Source organism: Fukomys damarensis, unplaced genomic scaffold, assembly GCF_012274545.1.
Source record: "Fukomys damarensis isolate Sample0158 unplaced genomic scaffold, DMR_v1.0_HiC HiC_scaffold_1, whole genome shotgun sequence".
NCBI lineage: Eukaryota > Metazoa > Chordata > Mammalia > Rodentia > Bathyergidae > Fukomys > Fukomys damarensis.
The window spans coordinates 21,022,583-21,038,066 of NW_022900913.1; positions in this window are offsets into that span (position 1 = coordinate 21,022,583).

Sequence of the window (15,484 nt, forward strand, 5' to 3'; positions counted from 1 at the left end):
ATATAAAGATTAAGAATCCAAGTCAGAATTCAATTTTCTTTTGAGTTTATTGGTACATTTTAGGTATACAGTACAGTTACATTCATCATTGGGATCTTGTACCTTTACATGACAGGTCTTGGTTCTCATTTTTTCCCCTTATCCCTGCCCACCCTTCACCCCCTCTTCCCTTCCCTATTTGCAAATACTTTATTTCCATTTTTTCATTTTCTCATTTTTTTCTTAAGCGAAAAGGAAAAAAAAAGCAAGAATATTATTAATCCTATATTGTAAACTACTATTAAATGTAATTTCTGCATGGTGATATATATTAGGAACTAAAGGAATAATATGATATCTACAAAATCCTTCATTTAATTTACAATATATCTAATGTGTAGGAATGCATAAACTGACTTCACAACAAAATTAGAATTGAACATAAAATTGCAAATTTTTAAGTAGAAGTGAACAATGGTTTTATCTTGAAAAGATCATGCCATACTTTAGAGAAAAGATAAAGTAAACATATATATCCCACATATAACAAAATTTAAAACTAATATTGTGAATGTTGAGAAAACTTCAAATACTTCTATTAAGCAAATAACATAATCTACTATTAAGGAACATAAATTATAGGGATGCCAAAGTTCTAATGAAATCAGAATGCAAAAAGATGATTGAGAAATAATTTGTTACTTCAAATAAATTGACTTTGGAACCAGAAATTTACATCCTATCCAAGCAAATTTTATTTCAAACATGACTATCACAACTAGAAACTTGAAAAATCAAAAATGCTAATATTTAAACTCATAATATAAATTTTGCATCTGTAATAACACTATGGGATTCAGTGAGAATACTGAACCAACACAGGAATTTCTTAAAATATTTGTGCTATGTAATGGGCAAGTATAACTACTGATAAACCTAAAATTAACATGAAAAGGCCAATATCATAGGTATTCTATAAGGGCATCCTTTTTGGAACAAAAGTAGAATATTATTTGACGAAACTGATATTAAAAGACATCTATTGGGCAAACTGATAGGAACTATAGTATTAGGCAAAACCAGGATATAAGCACAGTAAATAAAATTTGACAGGTTTTCTATATTGTTGACCACTATAATATCCAACTTTATTCATTTTTCAGTGCTCTGAATCTATTGAACTCTTTCAGTCCATCCAATGATTTTTTGAGTTCTTTCCTCTCAATACTGAGACTCTTCCTTGTTATAAATTTACTAATACATAGTCATTTCATAAATATTTTAGTTTTCAATTTTTGAAAAATTAAGCATGTTCAAAAACATAACATAGCTATTATTTTTTTCATTTGTTCCATGAAATCTGTGTTCCATGCTATGGTTCATGCTAGTGAATATGTTAGTGTTCCATGAGGTTTTTCTAACCTGTTTATCACTGAGCTTTTATTCTATACATATTTTTGATAAATTTCCTAGTAGGGATTTACTATCAAAGTTTTCCAAAAATCACAAAGCATTTATAATAACAACCCATTCACCGAGTAATACATACAAATTATGTCAAATTCAGAATTTGGAGGAATTGTAGCCCACCTGCGGATACTCAGCATCTGTTCTTCCACTTAGAAACAAAGTGAACTTGAATAAGTTAGTTTCTCTGAACCTTTGTTTCTTTCTTTTAATGTCCACGTTTAAGAGCTATTTTAAACATATATAAATATAGTATATTTTAGTAATTACACTTAATTATGAATAACTATGCCTTTAAATTGCATGATTAAAAATCATTAACGTTTTATATTTTGTGGCACAGAAATTCACTTGGAAATTCTCATAAGCTCTGGAATTTTATCTTAATTTTTATGTTAAAAATGTTTTTACCTCCAAATTTGACAACCTCGGCCAGGGATTTAGCTCAGTGGTGCCACTGCCTTCCTTTCAAGCACAGAGTCCCTGGTTCAATGACCAGTACAAAAAAAAAAAAAAAGACAACCTAATATACAGTCTTTATTTTAAATTCAAATTTATAATATTACTTGAAATATGAAATTTATTTAATTGAAATTATCATGCTAAGTTAGGAAAACATGAATATCACTTATAATACAATTGTGAAGAAAATAAAAATTATATCTTTAATGTGCCTGAAAGCAAGTAGAAAATTTTTTTTGTGAAATCTATAGATCAACTCATATACTTAAAATTTAAAAATTGAATTTAGAAGTATTATACTTAAATTAATTTTCAATCAATCTGAATAATTTTAAAGCATTTTTCAATATTACATACTTGGGCAGATATACTTATGGATAACCCTAGAAATTTTCTTTGGCTAGCATTTTAATAAATCAATATTCCACTGTTAGAAAACTATATAAAAGTACACCAACAATGATAGCATAAATGTGCAATCAGAAGAATGCAACACTGAAGTTAGCAGAGTCTTTTGATTTAATTAATGGATTTAAATAATTTTTTCTGGTCATGCTTTCTGAGAAGATACAAAATGCATTCTAGTTGTATCTATGACATTATAGAAACTTACTATGTCACATGTCAGACCAGTTGCATCATAAGGGCTTGTACACTGGAAATATTTTTAAACAAACAGGAGGCAGAATTCTTAAACTGAAAGACACAAAGAACACAATGGTGTACATGCAACTTTTGATCATGAATGGATTGCTCAATACTACAAGGATAGAGAAAATGCAAGCTAAATAAATTCCACCTTCTAAATTCCCTAACAGACCCCTGAGATTTTCAATGACATTAAACTGTGGTTAAAAAAAGTTAGATGGTGTAGGAACAAATTTATACCACGAGGGTATATTATAAAAAATGATCTTATTTTTTGTCCACTTTTTTTATTTTGAAATTACAGTCGCATAGCTTTCCTCATAAATTGTGGCCTGGATTATATCAGATGATACAGGAAATAAAAAAGCATATGTGATTTTGCCTGGCATATGAGGTCATAAACATTAGAGGTGATGATGATGGTGGTGGTGGTGGTGGTGGTGAGTGCATGAAAACTCATTTTAACAGAAACAGAAAAATACAAGTGCCATTTAGAGATAATAAAGTCTTATCAATCATTACTTATAAAGAAAGCGAAAGAATCTTGTTTAAGCAATAACGGTGAACCTGGACAGTAATACGAGAAGAGCAAGAAGTCAAACAGAATAACACCACATAATCTCATCCCTAGAATCAAAAGGTCAAACTCACAGAAAGAGAAGGCATAATAGTAGTTACCAAAAGCAGCTCGGTAGTAAGTGAAATAGAAAGATGTTGGTCAAAGAGTATACACATCCAGTTATGAGATGAATTTGTTAATTCAATGTATGTTAGCTACAGTTAACACTACAGTATTGTGTATATGAAATCTAGTGAAGTAGTAGATCTTAAGTGTTCTATACACATATAGTAACCATGTGAAGTAATAGATGTTTATTAGCTATATTTCAATAATCATTTTATTACGCAGACATATATCAAAACATCACTTTGTATATACCATGAGCATATATAATTTTTTACTGATTTTACTCAAATAAAGCTGGAATATTTTAAGCAAACCATTAACTTACTGCACTATGTTACCATTTAATAAATTAAAATTTAATTATAACTCATACATGCTGAAATGATTTCAACTTTAAAACTAAGTCACCTACAGTGCATAGAATCACTTAGTTTAATATTCAAATCATTATATGCTTGTGCTTTTTAATATAAAAATATAATTCTTTATTTTCTTTATTTTTCTATTTTTTCACAAAAAATGGGAAGTTATTTGACTTTTGACTTTTACTTGATTAAAGTTATATCAGCTTCTTAATAGATACCTTTTAAAAGTGTGTAATTTAATGTTAAATTTTCAAAAAATCTTGACATATTCAAGTTTTTACGTCTTCATATCTCTCATCTTGAAATGGTCTCACTCAAAGTAATGATCTCATCCTTTTTACAGAGTTTATGGCTGACTATAATTCCTTGAGGATAAAAAAAAGGTTAACATTTTTTATAACCCATATGAAGTATGTTACTTTCACTTTACCATTAACATAAGAAATAGCTCTTTAAGTCAGGAAGGATAATAATTTTGACTAATCTCCACAGGGGCACCCACTAAGATCAACAAAGAACACTATGTTTCATTTTACACTGGGGACCCTTGAAAGGTGCACAGTTAAATGTCATTCTTTTACAAGTAAATCATTTATGGGCTGGGAAGAGAATATAGAGATTCTTAAACATGATTTACTGCCAAGACGTCGCAGTTGCTAAGAAGTCAATGAAAATGCGTGCTGTACATTTTAAAGGTACAGTCATATAGTGAAAATATGACAAAAAAAAAAGAATTTGCAGGCTTTAAAAATAAACCTTAAGAAACTGAAGTATATTGGCTTCTCCTTGTCATGTTCTTGTCCTGCTGTTGGTTTCCTGTCTTCCCCCTCTGTTTAAATGCTTGTCCTGCCTTGTGGTTCTTTCTATTAATGTTATTGGAGTTTCAGTCTTCATCATGTATTTCCAAAATATCCTTCCAGGCATTTTGGAGAGTTGATGTAGAGGTCATGAATTTCTTCAGTTGCTCTTTGTCATGGAAGTAGCTTATTTACTCAATTTGAAAGACAGTTTTAAAAGGTACACCAATCTGGATCAGAAATTCTTTTCTTTCAGAGCCTGGAATACACTCCATGTTCTCTGTGACTTAAGGGTATGTGTTGAGGAGAGTGCTGGGATTCTGATGGGCTTCCCTTTGTAAGTGATTTGTTTCTTTTCTCTAGAGAGCTTTTAATATTCTATTCTTGTGCTGAATTTCTTGGATCTTGAATATTATATGCCTTGGTGTAGATTTTTTTTTTTTGGTCATGACTCACTGGCTTTCTATATACTTCACTTACTTGCATATCAAATACTTTCTGCATGTTTGAGAAAATTTCCACCAATGTTTCTTTGAACAGGCTTTGCATGACCTTTGCACTCTCTTCACTCTCTCAGTGACCAAAATATTGTTCTTCTTTACATCAGTTTGCAATTATTGGACTGATTTTTCATAGTCCCTTCTCATTTTTAAGATATCTTTCTTTTAATGGTCATTAACTGCATTCCTGTCTTCTAGGTGAGAAATTCTGTCCTGTCCATTTTATCTATTGTGGATACTTTCTGCAGAATTTAAATCTCCCTGATGTCTACTTGAATATGTTTCATGAATGCCATTTCTTTCTTGTGTTGGGCTTTGTGTTTTCCATCATTTTCTTAATATCTTATTTTTTTAAATTTGTATATATGCTAGAATCATTGAGCACACTTTTCATTTTGATCATCATTTTTTTTCTCTGAGAGATTATTATAGGAATTTGTTTTCTTCGTTCTGCTTCTATCATCTCAGAGATATCATGTGGGAGATTTCTTATTTCATCTATCTCATTGTCTCCTGGACTTGTCTTAGATGAGCTGGAGGTCTGGGATCAAATTTTGCTTCTGCATCTTGTCATTTTCTATTTTATAAATTTTCATTTTATTTTCTGTGTTGATGCTTATAAATTTATCATGTTAGCTTTATCTCTAGTATCAAGGCTTGTTTAGGAAATGACTATTTTTCAGGGATGACTTCTGGGTATATGCAATTCTTGGTCTTTATGTCTGTTTCAGGATCCTATCTTTTCAATTTATTTAGGATCAGAAGTTGCTATTTATTGGGTTCAGCATCCAGTATTTTGATACTAGACTATGGTGGTGGTTATGACCCCAGGCAATCTCAGTGTATCATACAAGGAAGAACAATTAATTACAGTAAGTAGGAAATCCTGGCTAAAGTAGTTCAACTAGCAATATTTATAGCCTCAATCACAGCCTAGAAACTGACAAGCATGGTAACTATTAATCTGGCTCCTTTAACCACAGGAGCAAGATCTACAGCTATATAACACAATCTAACATTAATCCAGAGTTTGTACACAGTGAATTTTCCTTAATGGGATGATTTTACTTTGGGAGTGAAATTTAAGAGATATAGAGGGAAAAACAAAGATAGATGAAGGAAGAAGTAGTAGAGGCAAGACTGGAGGACAGCAAATGATTACCCAAGGTTTGTATAACTGGAGAAGAGGGAAAAAGATAAAGTGGGAAGGAAATGCATACAATATTGAAATGGGTCAAATAGACATAAAACAATTTTCACTCAAATGAGCTATCATAACCTCAAGGAAGATAGTTGAGGAAATAGAGAAGTAGTATGAGTAGAACAAGATAAACATAAAGGTAAAAACTTGAAGCAGAAAGAGGAAATAAAATTAACATATAATGAAGATAAAAAATTAAAAAGCTGAATCTTGTGGGAGCTGAGGCTAGTCTTCAACCAGTAGCATCTTGGATATCTCTCAATGGCTCACCCAGAACTCCTTTCTGTGGGTTGCTGTGGCACCTACAGGCAGAGGCAGCCCAAGGCTATCTTCAGTCCTGTGTACAGTTGGATCCCCTTTGTCCCTAGGTCTCTGCACAGCCTCCTCTGTCTCACTCCCACTGGCATTTCTCTATTCTGTCCTACTGACACACTGGGAAGGGGGGCTATACTGCTAGGTTCTGATCAGTCTTTGATCTCCTCTCCAAGTGATTAATTGTGGTTGCTAAAATCCCGCACACAGCTATGTCTTTCTATCAAGCCTCTGGTCACAACTCACTTTTTTCAACTTTACTGAGGTCTCAACAATCCCTGCAGTCTGCTGTGTGTTTGTTCCAGTGGCTTTCCCTTCACTCTCCGTGGTGGACTTTGATTCTCAGCATCAAGCCTGGGAGAGGCCCTTTCTTTGTTGCTCACCACTGGGCTATCTTCCCCACCTCAGAACTTCCCAAGCCTGTCTGAGCTCTTTCTCTGGCCCCTTACTACTTCTGTCATTGAGGGTAAGGTATCAGTGCAGCCCTCAAGTTCACCGTGGCCCTCACATTGAGCACTGTTCAGGTTAAACTTTTGTTTCCTAAGATCACGTGTATAAAAAGATCAGTATTTATAAAAATTATTTAAAAATCAACATTCAAATAAAGATGTTTGTGGTTTGCAACCTTATAAATTAATATCATCAACTTTATATTAAACGTAAATCAATTTTATTATTTAAATATATTAAAAACAGTTATATTGAGATGTAGCTGAAATATTGAGATCATAAAATCAACAATGCAATGTTTTTTAAAAATTATATTCAAACAATTCTAAAATTAATATCTCATTTTAGAACTTCCATTATAAAAAAATTACATAAGGAGGGAGTTTCCAGAATTATAAATAAAATTACTAATCAGCAGGAGGGTATTACAACTGTAGCAATGCAAGCTAGTAATAAGCTGATAAGGCCAGGTATTCAGATCAGTGGTTGTGCAGCCTGGTTCCAAAGTGCAAGGTCCCAAGTTTGATCCCTGGTACAAAAAAAAAAAAAAAAAAAAAGGGGTAGGAAAAAAAAAAAAAAAAAAAAAAAAAAGGTTGATGCAAACAATAATAACACACTGGTAAAAGTTGTACAGATAGGCAGTCGATTCTACTCTAAATTTTTAGATTGCTTCAGAAATCTTTTGAGACTTAGTAAGAGCATTTCAAAAATCTGGATGCTTCTAAGAAACTGAAATTATATTTGATGGTAAGAGATTGGATGTTTTCCCACTTACTAGTGAAATGTCTGTTTTTACATTCTCTATTCTATGTGGCATTGGAGGCTTTAGCCAAAGTAATAAGACAAGAAAATGAAATACATAAACATACAGTTTGGAAATGAAGAAATAATTCTTTTTATAATTGTGTATAACATAACTTTCTTTGATTTATCTTGGTTCTGGTATGCTTCATTTTTTTGAGGTACAACTTTGCTACATATTTCAGGCTGGTCTGGAACTCATTATTTAGCTCAGATTGGCTTGGAAGTTGTGGCAATTCTCCTTCCTCAGCCTCCCCAGTTCTGGTATACAGTTGAGCTCCATCACCCTCAGGTCAAATTTAGATATAAGATTTCACTGTACATACATATAATTTTTGGAAATATTCAATGAGCTTAGAAGGATTGCAATATATAATATTAACAAATATGAATCAATAGTATTTTCTATACTAGCAGTAAACAATCTAAAAATGCAAGTAAATAAGGCACATTTATTCAAAAAGAATAAAATGTTTAGGAATACATTTTACAAAGCCATTTGGAAGGTTTCATTGAAAGCTATAAAACAGTGTTAAAGAATGCTAAGGGACATCTAATTAAATGGGAACAAACTATACGTATAATGATAGAAAGAATGAATACTATATTTTCAGAATGGGTTTATTCTTCAGATTTATCAATAAGTCCCAGTCAAAATGTCAACTGACTCTTGTAGGAACAGACTTGGTGATCCTAAAATTCATTTGGAAATGCACAGAACTCAAAACATCAAAACACTCCTAATAGAATAAAAATCAGAAAAGTCACACTTTATGATTTAAAACTGGAAAAAAATACAGTGTTTAAATTAGTGATGTACTGGTATAAGGCAAGGAGCTCAAATCAATGGAACAGAATTGAGAGTATAGAATCGATCCTTATGATTATGCTTTGATTTTCAACAAGAGTGACAAGACCATCTGATGAAGGCAGAATAATCTTCAAGAAATAGTGCTAGAAAAACTGTATCTCTTCATATCCAAAAGAATAAAGTTGGGCTTTTCTGCAGCACATGTGAAAAAATTGGGTGATAATGAATCATAGACCTCAATAAACTTAAATAATTCTAGAAGATGATACAAGAATAAATATTTTTACTCCATCAATATTTCCTACATCTTAATTGAAAAAAATACTCTTAAACTGTTCAGTGTTCAAAAATGCTTTACTTTCTATAAATTTGTCAATAGATTGTAATAGAAATATTAATCTGAACAAAAATCAGCAATAATATAGAAATTAACTATTAGCACTTGAACAAATAGTATTATCTACAGATGACCAGAAAAATGACTGTTTTTAAAAATTTGAAGACATTTTAGTCTATCTTGTGGCAATAATACTAATGTGAAAGTAGAATGTTCCTAATATTAAGAATGTACAAACTGAAAATTTACCATCATTATTATGATTAGTTGTTGGTAAATTATAATTTCGATCCTTTTTCATAGTTATAAAAAATTAACATTTGTTAATTAAAATTTTCTCAAGATAGAAAATGACTATTAAAAAGAAGGGAGTATATTATTTTGTGAATTTTGATTAATGAAACAAGTTAGATAAATACTTAATATCTTTCCAAAATTCAATGACAAATGACTTTATAAAGGCTTCACAAGAACAGATTTAATACAGAAATAGAGAACCTGTCAGAAAGGCAAGCGTTTGGGATGATATGGTGGAAAAGTTGGAAGTTAATAAAACGTAGTCTATCTCCAGAAAGCCAAGAAGACCTCTTAAAGCAAGGAAAGAGATTCCTCCCTACAACTTCCACAGGAATCAGTCTTGGTGACACTAACTATAGACTTCTAGACCACAAACTGATATATTAGTTTTGCAGCTATGAACCTCAAAGTTTCAGCAATTTTAAGGGGACAATAAGAACCTAGTACATTCCATGAGAATCATTATCCATATATATGAGATGGTAAAGGCTGACTGACACAGCCCTGTGAATCTCATGAAATGAAAATGTGGGCTGGAGAAAATGAGGACTGGAAAAGAAATTTGTCACAGTTTCTGCATCCAGGGACACTACATGTTATCATTAAAACCTAAAAAACAAAAATTAGCATCAGTGAAGAACAAGAGGCAGCACAAGCTAAAATTTGGAGGAAGTGACCGAAGATCTTTTGGGGATTGAGCAGGATCAAAGTCTAATTAACAAACCTAAGTACACTCATCAGTAAAACCTACAGCTAAGGTGAAACTGCTGAGAGTAGAATACAAGCAGCAAAATAGAAGCAATACACACAATGAAAAACCCAAGTTCAGATAAAATAGGGAAATTTCTTTTAAGAAGTAGAAAACTACTTTTAGGATCTTTTTGAAATAAAAAGCATAGGTAACAGAAAAACTAACATAATATTCAAGGAACTATGAATGGTGGCTACTGTTTAATAACAATAAGGATTAGAAAGTATTACACATAGCTAGGCATGGTGGAACCAATGTGCAGTCCCAGAATTTTGGGAGACTGAGCCAGGAAGGTAACTCAAGACTAGTCTGAGCGACCTAGCAAGATTCTGTCTCAGGATTTAAAAATACTAATAATAAGATGAGATTTTTTAAAATAAATCGAAAGAGGGCCAAGGGCCAGGGCTTTGGCTCAGTGGTTCCACCACCTGCCTTTAACAATAAGGATTAGAAAGTATTACACATAGCTAGGCATGGTGGAACCAATGTGCAGTCCCAGAATTTTGGGAGACTGAGCCAGGAAGGTAACTCAAGACTAGTCTGAGCGACCTAGCAAGATTCTGTCTCAGGATATAAAAATACTAATAATAAGATGAGATTTTTTAAAATAAATCGAAAGAGGGCCAAGGGCCAGGGCTTTGGCTCAGTGGTTCCACCACCTGCCTTACAAGCACAAGGATCCAAGTTCCATATCTGGTACCAAAAAAAAAAAAAAAACAGGGAATGTAACTCAGTGCAAAAGTTTTAAGCTCAATCTGCATTATTGCAAGGGGGTGAAAAAGGCATTTAATATATAATTTAAAAGAGTTATAAGTAATATTACTTCTAATATATATTCTGAAATATTTTGAAGAAATGCTACTATATCTACAATTTGTTCCAAAATAATGCGGCAAAACAACAGGAGTGATGAGAAGTAGCTGGAACGATAAATGGAGCATGGAATCCTGTTGCAGACTTGGTCATAAATTCATAACTTCATTGCACCTGAAATTCATCATAATATTTCACCACTTTTATATCTCTAAAAATTTTCCACAAAAATATATTTGAATAAATAAAAACAACTAAAAGGAAAGTCTTAACACAGTAGCTTGACGACAATTTACAATTAAGATGTTACATAGAGATGTCAATTTATATCATCGTTAGCTATCATTTGTTATTATTTAGTATTGAATTATGAACAAACATTAAAAGTATTTTTCAGAAATACACATTTTATTTGTGGTACATAATTAAATGGATTACAGATAAAATTGTATCAAATTTTGCATGAAAACATTTACACGACTATGATTAAATTAGATTTCACTCTGACAAACCAAAATGTGATCACTGAAAATGATGTACTCCAATGGAGAAAGAACCAAAGAGATCAACCTTCTAAAAACATTTTCAATCAATTCAATATATTTGAATGAAATATAAGAAATTGTCTATGTGATGTCAAAACAAAGATTCCAGACAATTATCCAGTTGGATTTCCCTGTTTAATAAACTTAACTTGCATATGCATGATAGACATTTTCTTTCTTACATTTCTGATGTGTGTCATTATATGAGCACATCATTATAAGAAAAATAGTTTTAAACTATGGACCATGGACTAAGTTTTAGAGGATCTATAAATATTCTAATGTAAAAATACAAATATACATGTACATTTAAAAAATGATGTACAAGGGGCCAGAGATTTAGCTGAGCTGTTTGGTGTCCTGCCGACCAGAGTTCAAATCCCAGTACCAAAAAAAAAAAAAAAAAGATGTACAATAACTCAGTTTTTACATTATACTAATAAAAAGTATAAAATGTGATTTTATATTGTGCATGTGATAAAATTAGAACTATTTCTTCTTCCTACAGCAAATTATCCCCAAGCTAGCTGTTTTTCAACTGCAAAGAATTAACAATAACTAAAATGAGTATCTTACTTTTAAAAAATTAATGAAAATCTAACTTCCATAGTTAAATTTAAATAAAACAGTAGTTAAAATTAAATAAAACATCAAGAGAATAAAAAGATAGGCATATTATATTTCTAAAGTGTGTATTTGATACAGGACTGATGCAAAATATGAAAATAAATTTAAAAACAGATTTAGAAGAACAAACAATTCAACTAAAACTGGAGACAATATCTAAGAGATACTTTTAATATAAAATATACAATGGAAAATAAGCATATAAAAATACGTAAAACATCACACATCATTGAGGAAACATGTTCAGCATTATGCTACATTAGATGACTGCAGATTGAAATAAGAAACCAATATAAAATCAATAGAACTATTAAAATAAAAATATTACATTCAAATATAGATAAATATATAAAACAATGAGAACTCTCTCTTTTTGCAGATGAGAATGGAAAATGATACGGGTCATTTAGAAGATAAATTCCCAGGTTGTTACAAAGCTGAATTTAGTCGAATGATTGCATTATCGTGAGATTCAATGATCTCATTCTTTCACATTTTCCTATATATTTTGAAAACGTATCTTCACACCTAAATCCACAATAGCCAAATATTTGCAGTAACCATTATATCCAAAAGTAGGTAAATATCTCAGAAAAGTGTTACAGGCATAAAATGGGTTGTTATTTAGTGATTAATTAGCTATCTAGCTGCAGAGCCTGAAAGGACATTTAATGTGTATTGTAAATGAAAGAAGCTAGTTTTAAAATGGTACAAGTATAATTTGATCACATGATATTCTGCAAAAGGCAAAACTAAAATGACAGTTAAACAAACATATCAGTGATTTCCATGGCCAGCGGCCAGCAGAGCAGATGGATGGGGGAAAACAGGATGTTCCTATGATGCAATTCTGTATGATATTGTGCAGGCAAATACATGGCATGTAGTTGTTAACCCTCACTGAGTGCACAACACAGAGTGAACCTAATATAAAATGTGAACTTGAGTTAATAATATGTCAAAATGGGCACATCAATTCCAACAAATATGTTATACTACTTCAAGACGTCAGTAACAGAGAAACTGTGTGTGAAGAGGTGATGGGATCTGAGGGAACTCTTACCACCAATTTTTTTATATATAAATCCGAATCTACTTTTAAACATAGACTTTATTGAATGTTAAAAATATGTGTAATGATATTTACTCACCCAATGTGTAGATTTGAATGTGTTGGAGAAACAACTTTTCTCTGTACAGTAAGATAATTTAAAGAAACCAACCCTGATACTGTTTTATAAATTTACTGTTTTTCAGAAATCCTTAGATTTTAACTTACATAAAATATATATGTTATTTATACAAAATAAAGAGCATAACTGTGTGACTTGAAAATAACAAATACTTGCAATTGACTTACTACATTAATGTACATTAATGTAGATAATGTAATTAATGTACATTATGTAGATATTTTGAAGGAGAACAAAATTAACCAAAGAAGCAAAAAGTTATGTTAAATTGTTGTTAGAGGAGGTAAATATTCTCACTTTCTTTCCACAAGAATAAGTGAAAATGTGGCACACAAGATATTGTTTTGTTGAAATGAAAAGTACATTTGAATAAGTTTTTATTGTTATTGAATTTTCTAATGTTGCTTTCATAGAGCTATCCTTAATTAGGTCCTTCAATCACCTTTATTGTTGTTAGATAGTAATTAAGATTCACATTATTTAAAGTGTCTTATCAATGAACTGAGGTACAGAAATTCAAAAGCATCTTATATTTTCATAGCTTTTCATCTTTAAGTCTTTATTCAATTTTGAGATGCTTTTTCTTGATTTTTTATTTTAATCTTTTGTATGTGTTGTGAGATAAAAGTTCTGATTTCATTCTTTTCCATACAAATAACTAATTTCCAAGTACTATTTATTGAAAAAAATATCCGTACCCCCTTGTGTATTTTCTTTGAAGCATTTGTTGAAAATTGGTTGGCTTTAAATGTGCAACTTTAATTCTGGGCTCTCTAATCTGTTATTTGGGTCATATATGGAAAAAGCCGAGTGGTGGGTATCAATGGCACAGTGGTTGTGGGGAGATTTTGGTTAAAGGGTATCAAATTATATTTGGATAGAAGAAATAAATTCAAGAGATATATTACACGATGTGCTAACTATGATCACCGTAGATAACAATATATTGTACTCCTGAAAAGTATGTTAACATTGTGCAAAGTGTTCTCACCACACAAACACACACATACACACACAAATATATGAAGTTAATATGGGTTGTTCAGCTAGATTTGTTTATTCCATAGTGAATATATACATGCAATTTAAATATAGCACTGTACATAATATGTACAGAAGATTTTATTTCTTTTGCAAAATGATAGAAACAAGGAAGAAAAGAAGAAAGAAGAGAAGAAGGAAAGAAGGAAGGAAGGAAGGAAACTTTGAAGAGGGTCTGGATGATCAGATACTGGAAAATTGTAGTGACTTTTTCTTAGAATATATAAAAATCATTTTCTGAATATTTGGGAAAAATAACTATATCCAAAACACATTTTCTCCAAGATATCATATGCTTAAATCATACTATGCAGAATATAAGAAAAGCTTTTCCAAGTTTTCAGTTCCCATATTAGCATTCCTAGAATATTTCATTCTTGAAACAAATTATATGTTGGAATTAATTTGCGCTCTTTCAATTATCCATTTCAATCAAGTTCTAGCCTCTGATTTCTTTCTTGCTCTGTGGAATATCTCACCATTTATAAATGGCTAGCTTCTGCAGTACAAAGGTAAATAAATGACATGTTAAAGAGGTTACAGTGAGATTTATCTCTTTATGATTTATATTAGCTTTTCCATCCTTAGTGCAAAATCATTGACACCCAAAAATTAATTGGCATGGTAGAATAAAGCTGTTCCATGCATGGCCAAGAAGCAGAGACCAAAAAAAGAGCCAGAGTGAGAGATATCCCCTCCAAATCCACAACCCAGTGGATCCACCTCTCTGACTCCACCCACTTCCTAACAGCCTGTCAGCTATGATCTCATTGGTGGATTAATCCACTTATGGTACAGCACCCCTTGATTTCTAGGCTGGGATTTAGCTCGTCGGTTCGGTGGCCTGCCTTGCAAGCACAAGGACTTAAGTTCAATCCCTGGAACCAAAAAAAAAAAAAGCCCTATTTCTTAACATCAGGAATTTTAGGGGAAATTTTAAATTCAAACCTGAAAACCACTTGTCAGCAAAAGTTTGACAAAAATACAGTAAAGCTATAGATTAATTCAAGTTCCCAGACTGAATCTGACTCTTTTGTGTTGTGATCTTTACCTTATTTAATGCCATAACATTCTATTCTCTGCTTTGTATTGTGACACGCTGAAAGTCAGAGGCCACGACTGCTTACATTAATTTCTGTGACATTGTGTGAGATAACATAAGGTAAATTTTTTTACAGAAAGTGCAGTGCAAATGAAATATTTATTTATTTTTTGTTGCTAAGATCAAACCTAGCATTCTAACGTAGTCTAATATCTTTATCCCAAATATCCTTTTCTGCTGTTTACCTCATAAAGATATTTCATTCATGTTTATATTCTAACAATGCTATTTATCATGTATATTTTATATGTATGTATAATAAATATATAACATCGTATATATATATATATATATATA